This window comes from Micropterus salmoides, unplaced genomic scaffold (genome assembly GCF_014851395.1).
Source record: "Micropterus salmoides isolate LMB-PRFRI ecotype aquatic unplaced genomic scaffold, ASM1485139v1 Ms_hic_scaffold_19, whole genome shotgun sequence".
Taxonomy (NCBI): Eukaryota; Metazoa; Chordata; class Actinopteri; order Centrarchiformes; family Centrarchidae; genus Micropterus; species Micropterus salmoides.
This window is the reverse complement of record NW_024041039.1, coordinates 17,468,478-17,475,549: the sequence shown is the minus strand read 5'-3', so window position 1 is coordinate 17,475,549 and position 7,072 is coordinate 17,468,478. Positions and strand designations below refer to the sequence as shown.

General features: G+C 39.0%; 1 long non-coding RNA gene across 1 annotated transcript; it reads left to right on the top strand.

Moving 5' to 3' along the window:
- Positions 1-293: 293 nt before the first annotated feature.
- On the top strand, positions 294-3,539 carry LOC119910590. Its single transcript, XR_005445650.1, has 3 exons — positions 294-644; positions 2,070-2,192; positions 3,385-3,539. It is a non-coding gene; the product is annotated as an uncharacterized LOC119910590 (long non-coding RNA).
- The last annotated feature ends 3,533 nt before the right edge of the window (positions 3,540-7,072 follow it).

Genomic DNA, 7,072 nt, shown 5'->3' with positions numbered 1-7,072 from the left:
CTTTATTACATTACATTACATTTGCACTCCTTATGCAGACTATTTTTTCAGAGCTGAGTTTACAACACCCACTTTGCGTGATTTGTGGCAGCGTTGTCACGCAGCTCTGCCCCGAAACTCTGAAACTCAGACTGAGCGAAAATGAAGCTTCGCAACCACGCCACTTAAAAAAAAAGGCCTGGAGGCAGGGCCTTCTGCTCTTGGCCAATGCTTGGCTGTCTGCTGAAGTACAGTCCAATCACAAGTCATATTTACTGGATAGAGGGATTGACAGACTGAATATTTAAATTTTTTTACATTTTGCAAGCTTGCAAAACTTTTTTTTGTAAGATTTTGAGTTTTCAAACCCTTAGTTTCAACCTTTCAGAAAAATGTTCTACTTTGGGAAACATCCCAGATAGCAGCTGACTCTGGGCCGGATCCGCCTCCAAACCGGCAGATCCGTGTAACAGTCACGCCCGTTTTACTGCCCCGTTCCAGATACGGCCCGCATGTAGTCTGTGTGCACTCAGGAGTGGGCGTGAGCATCCATCAGTCGGCGGAATCATAATAGTTCTGGCCCGGACTCGTCGGAAATAGCGCGCGAACTGTTTCTTTCTTTGGATCAGTTCGGACTGGAAGCTTTGGGGAAAGAGTTTATAACGGTAAGTTGAACGATGTTACAGTCAAACAGTTTAGTGAGATTGTTAATAGTGGTGTAATGCTTGTTAACATCATTAACATCATCACATCGGAATGTTTTGACCGGGTTTTAACTTCTTAAAGTAGCTAAAACTGTTGAAGAGGCATTGGCTGACGTTTTAGCTGGGTTAGATAAATTAACTGAATGAACGGATAGCTAAGCTAGCTAGCATTAATAAACAACTTTGTGTGCAGCTAGCACAAAACATTAATGCTGTTTAACGTTAGTTAACTTACAACGATGTTGTAACGTTAGTTTCCAACAGCACCAATTGACAGCACCTGTCTCCTTTTTAGGTTCAATCTTTATTTCACCCCTGGCTGAGCCTGATTATAGGGTAAGTTAATTTAAGTATTTTTGGCTTTGATTTTCAAATCTTGGCTATATTTAAGCATAACGTTATAAAGTTATGATAGGTAAGTTAAGTGTTTAAAAAATCAAAGCCATCTAAAGAAGTTGGAATTTTCATCTGACATTAATCAAAACGTAAATTCATTATGACAAATAAGGTCTATGGGCGGGAAATGGCATCTCTCCGTGTCTTTTCATTGACTTTGTATGAAATCACACTGCGGTAATATGGTTGAGGAGCAAAGAAAAGAGAAAAGAAATATTTTAAAGAAATGCTTACAAGAACTCTGTTGATCAGTAAGTATTTTAGAATACGTATTATATGTGGAGGTGACTAGTAGATGAGAACGAATTTTTATGTAAAATAAAATATTTAAATAGTATATTTTAATATATCAGGGTTGTAACTTTAAAGCCAAAAAATAAAAAAATAAAAAATACTTTGATAGCGGTGGTAAAATATATCTCAGTCATGACAGCACCGGTTCCTCACATAATCACTTCCTCTTTGTAGATTTGCCAGCAAAATAAAAGCACGAGAAGCTTGTTTGCTGTAATGTTTTACATGGAGTTGAATTGAGAGCTTTTACTTATTTACTTTTTTACTAAACGTGATTCCCCTAAATGTCCTCTGCCTGGAGATACTGGGGAAATGTTGGTACCCGCCAATGCCTATCCATGACCTGATACAGAATCCACACAGATAAATTTGTAATGATAAGATGCACTGAGATTTAAGGCTGATCCAATACAATCCAGATGTGATTTGATAATTGTTCAGTTCATAATCAGTATGATTTTTTAATAATTAGTTATTCATGAGTGAAATTCTATTTGTTTTGAGTTACTAAATTAAATGCTATAGAAAATTAGGTCTACTGCCACACCAACAATAGTAAACATGGGCATTGAGTACTTTTTTCAACCTTCTAAAGCATTTCTCAAAAAAGTTGGTTATTAGCTTGGCTTACAGGTAATTTTCAAAATGTCTGTTGATGACAGCTCATCAACCAATTGACTTTCTCTCTTAACAGAGGCTGTACGGAAGAACCAAGCTGCTAGCAGCGCATCGGACAACGAAATTAACCAGTTCAACCTGGCCTCTGACCGTGGAGGTGGCTGCAAAGAACGTGCCATGGCCAGAGAGGCATTAACCATGGTAATCTATGTTTACCCTGTTTTTGAAACGCTCCATTTTAGCACCTGTCTCGTTAAACCCCCCATCCTGAAAAAGCCCAGTCTGCTCTGATTTGCTTGCGAGAAAAATATGCCACTGCTTTGCAAAGATGGTACTTAACCTTGAGTGGGGATACTCAGATGGGGAAGGCGGTGGTTTAATAAAGTTGTATCTTATTTTATCTTATATTTTAATAAGCCTGCATGTGACATAGGAAGGAGAACCAAATCTGAATGGCTTGTTGAAGCACATGTTTTGTGATCTAGGCAACCCACAAAAATCTGTCCGGGTTGTCTTATTTCACAGTTTGATACCCAAATGGGGAGAGAAAAGGGGAGTTTTTCATGATGTCTCCCCTCTAGGGCTGGACGTCTAATTGAAGTAATTGAAACCCAAATTCCGAGCTCTAACGGCTGTAATTTTACCATTACAGTTATTTAGTTGTTTTATTTCCTGTTAAAATGTCCCCCTGTGTGTGTGTTTATGTACTTTCCCCTTAAAAAACTGTGTAGTCAGTGACTCCGCCCTGTCCTGCTCAGCTCCCAGAGTCTGGAGCACAGGGAGATGTTAGCTAGTGCTAACTGCCTTAATTTTCCAGCAGCATTTATTTATGAACACACTTTGACCCACACTGATCATTTACTGCCACACTTACAACAACCTTGCTCACTTTCACCGTCACTTTCAGCTGCTCACTCTCTCACATTTGGTCACATGCACACAACACTGTTACACGAGATTAATGCGCATTGATATTAATTGATCATGTGAAATATTAGTAGCGGCACTCATTCAGTGAGCAGTGGAGTAGCAGTATGCCAAATTTAGGGGGAGTACGTCTGTTGTGTGCACTTCAACATTATCTTATCAGTTAACATTTACTTAATCGTTTTTTGACATTTGTGAGTCTAAAAAACCACCCCACCTACAATAGTTGAGCATGTTTGCGGTACAAGCCTGGTCAGTGAACTAGGAGGGCAAAAAAAACGAAATAATCATTCATTAGTTGTAATCGCGGTAAAATGTTCACTTAATCGGGATTTTGATTTTAGGTCAAATCTTCCAGCCCTAGTCTAGTCCAGCCACCTTTAAAATGACTAATCTCTGTGCATTTTATGTAATTTGTGATTGCCATTATCAGTTGAGTAATCACCCATTCTTTTATCCTTTGCAGAAATGAACACATCGGCCATCCCCCACTCTTCCACTACTGATGATTTGTTGGGTGTCATGTGAGGGTTATGGCATTCCCACTTCTCCACTTGCCTCATCAGTGTTTCCCGTAAAGCCACCAAACAATGTGTATGAACATTTTACATTTTTTTCAGGGTTTCACATGACTAGTCGGAGTTGGATATTGTATTTTGGCTATAAAATCTTTGTTATTAAAACCAGGGTCATGGAAAATGGTTAAAATCTAAATGGCTGGCAGTAATCATCTATCAGGACAAACTTATTGCTTGTCGCTAATTAAAACGTTATCTTGTTTGTTTAGGCCGTAGAATCTCGTGTGTCTCCTGGCTTTAGCTTTATATGTTTCTCAGGGAGAAAGAAATCTTACTTTCTTACCATCATCATTATTAATGGTACACTACACTATGCAAGACTGATAGCAATGTCAATGTATTGAGCTTTTTAACTAAGCCACACTGTTGCTTAGATTAGAGATTATTAGAGTTTAATACTTCTGCATTCATTTAAAAATACACCTGTGTCATAGGTGTGTGGTTACTGTACAGTTACTAGAAACTAATTGTCACCTGCAAGTCAACTGGAGTGTTTGAAGTTTCTTGTTCCTACAGTTGTTAAAGACAGAAATGAGCTGTAAAATGTGTTTATTAGATTGATTGTTAGTTTGGCAATTATCTACTTTGTTTTAAGTTTCTGTCCTCTCTTTTTATCTCAAACATTTCAAATAAAATTTAAAATGTGTATTTTAAATAAAATTTTAAATGTGTCACTCATCCGTTCTATCACTTTCTTTGTTGAAATTCTGTGTAGGACAAATAGAAACAGTCTTTGTAACAGTAGTTTTGACTGTCCATGCTTTTTAAATTCAAAAGAAAAAAGTAATCGTGTTTAAAATGCAAGGAAAAAGAAAACGAAAGTAAAACAAGAAATCTTAGTGTACCTTAGTGATATACAAGTCACTATTTGTTATACATTATATAGACCAGCTCCTGCCATAACAAAAAAATCCACATTTTTGTATGTTTTGTGGGTATAGATCAAGGTTATGAAAGAGGCCAGAACTAATAAATGGAGCTGGCCCAGTGCCGGCCCAGTGCCAGTCCACATATGAAAACCGGATCCTCAACAGTATCTTAGAGACTCAGATCTGACATTTGGGCCAAATGACTACATAATAATTGTCATCCGTTCTGGAGCTGGACCAGTACTGGCCCAGATGTGAAAACCGGATCCATTGGCCCGTTGTGCTAAAGGACACTGGCCCGGGTCCGTTTTACAGATCTGGCCCAGAACTTATGAAGGATCTGGGCCAGATCTGGGCCGCATGATTTTTGCTATCCGGGATGCTGCGCTCCTCATTGTCACTTTTTACCCAGCTGTCCAAACACAGTAGAGGAGGGGCGGGCCAAATACTACACCATAGCAACGGTTACTATTCTGGAACCGGGTTTCGTCCTCTTGGACCAAACGGTGGTAGACCTACTCGCTGAGATGTTTCATCACCAACAAAATCATTAACCCAAATACGGCCAGTCCGTCCTCTCTCTCTACCTGCTTAAGGCTTCTATTCATACAGAGCAAGAGCCAGAGCAAGTAGCTACTCTACTCTGTGTTGACATTGACACCAGTAACTAGTAAGGTCTGACTATGATAGCCCACTGCTTAATATGAATGGTATTGTTTACATCTGTGACATCCATCCAAACCCACACAAGTTAGTATTTATCTATCAGCTCAATGTGTTGCTCTGGCTCATCTGTTCTTCAGTCTCATGGTGCAAGTGACGAGTAACCTAATCACAGCACAGTTGTGGGGTCAAGTCGAAACTCTGCCAGGAAAAATTTAACACCGCTCAACAAAAATCAGATGTCAAGGACTGGCTGATCAAGAACAGACACACAACACATTGAGGTGTAACGTTAAGTATTAAATTTTAATAATTCTGCTTGGATAGCACAGGAATGTACGTAACTTATTTGACTTGACTCCTGCGTTGTCTTGCTAATGTCATAAGTGTATGCTAGTAAACTTTGACAGTAACTTTACGCGCTAACTTCAGACCGCTTTCTCAAAAAAGGGCTGGTAATGTTAATGTTACAAAATAAGATTTATTTAAAAGCTGCGCAAGTCGTTGATCAATTTATAATTCGGAATCTACAAGTTTTGCCATTTTGTTGTTTATTCGGTGTTTATTTTGCAGGTTGGTGTGTTGAACTTTACGTTAAAGTGGCTAGGTATTGTCACAATATAACACAATACAGATTCAATTAGAAAAAATGGCTAACTATCATCAATGTAGCAGTGCTGAGGATGAATTAACGTTAGAGTTTAAGAGTCTGATAACTTGGGGGATAAAACTGCTCTGGTGTGTGACAGCAGAAACTTCTATATCTATATAGGCAGCAGGGTGAACAGTAGTGCGGATCGATCCTAAAGCTATTGATATTTCCGATACCAACGTTTCCTGCTCTAGGATCGATACTCATATAAAAAGATCGATATCTAAACTCAGTCTGCGATTGAATACTGACTATGGCTGACTGTAAAAGGCGTCACGTCTGGCTGTATTTTAGCTGTGAAGGTAATAATGACCCTGTATGTGATGTATGTGCAAAGACAGTGAAATACTTTAGCAACACTGCAAACTTCGCTAAACATCTGAGATTAAGTCAAAATAATATGATGATGTTATGAAGCGGCAGTTCTAAGCAGGAGATTTTCATTATAATTAAAGAATATGACAGTAGTTTGATGTCTTGTCATTATGCAGCTATTATTTTGAAGGCCACGGCCTAGTCTTTATTTCTCTCATAAATACAGAAACGGGAGAGGGAGGTCACATTAAACTAGAAATAAAATATGTAAAAAGTATTGGTATGGTATCGGTATCGGTATCGGCAATACCAGCCTGGGTATTACTTGGTATTGGATGGATAGGAATCTCACAGGTCTCACAGGCTAGCCTGCATTGTTGACGTGCTGGAGCACTGCTGGGGTAAGTTGTGTGGACGTTTAGTCCAATTTCAAGCATGTTTAATAACCACAGTAGTAGATAGGACGTGTTTTTTTGTGTGGAACTTGTGAAACTGCAGCTGCTCAGCAGTTACAGAAAGCCCCTCTGCTGCAAGAACATAAGTATTGCAGCGTATTGCCGTGACTGGACAGTCTGTAACTACTCTGGGAACCCCCCTCTCATTTGTGTCACCACATTTAAATAAAAAGATATGTGGAAAAAACGGAAATCTATGTAGTATTAACCAAAAGTGAACACAGCCGATTTTTTAAAAAGTTTAATCGTAACCTAGTATTAATCGTGGGTACGGAGATCCTGGCAATGATGGGATGCAGTGTGCTGCCTTATATCATCATGCTATGTAACTATGAAATAGATAGATTTTAAAGGAGTCTGTTTTGATTGCATTTCTATGTAGTTGTTGGAAGCAGAGGGAAACATTCAACTTTGCACTTTATGAGTAGGCATGTCGCGCTGCAAACACACTCTATGAACCTGGCCACTAGTTACTGTGTTGAGCCCATTGCCTGGTTACCTGATGCTGTTTGTGCTGTGATACACTGTAGCACCACATTCACATCAAACAGATATCATTCAGCATCCTCAGCATATGGTGCACATTGATTTTTGTATGCTGGTATTTAGTATCTGTCACCTT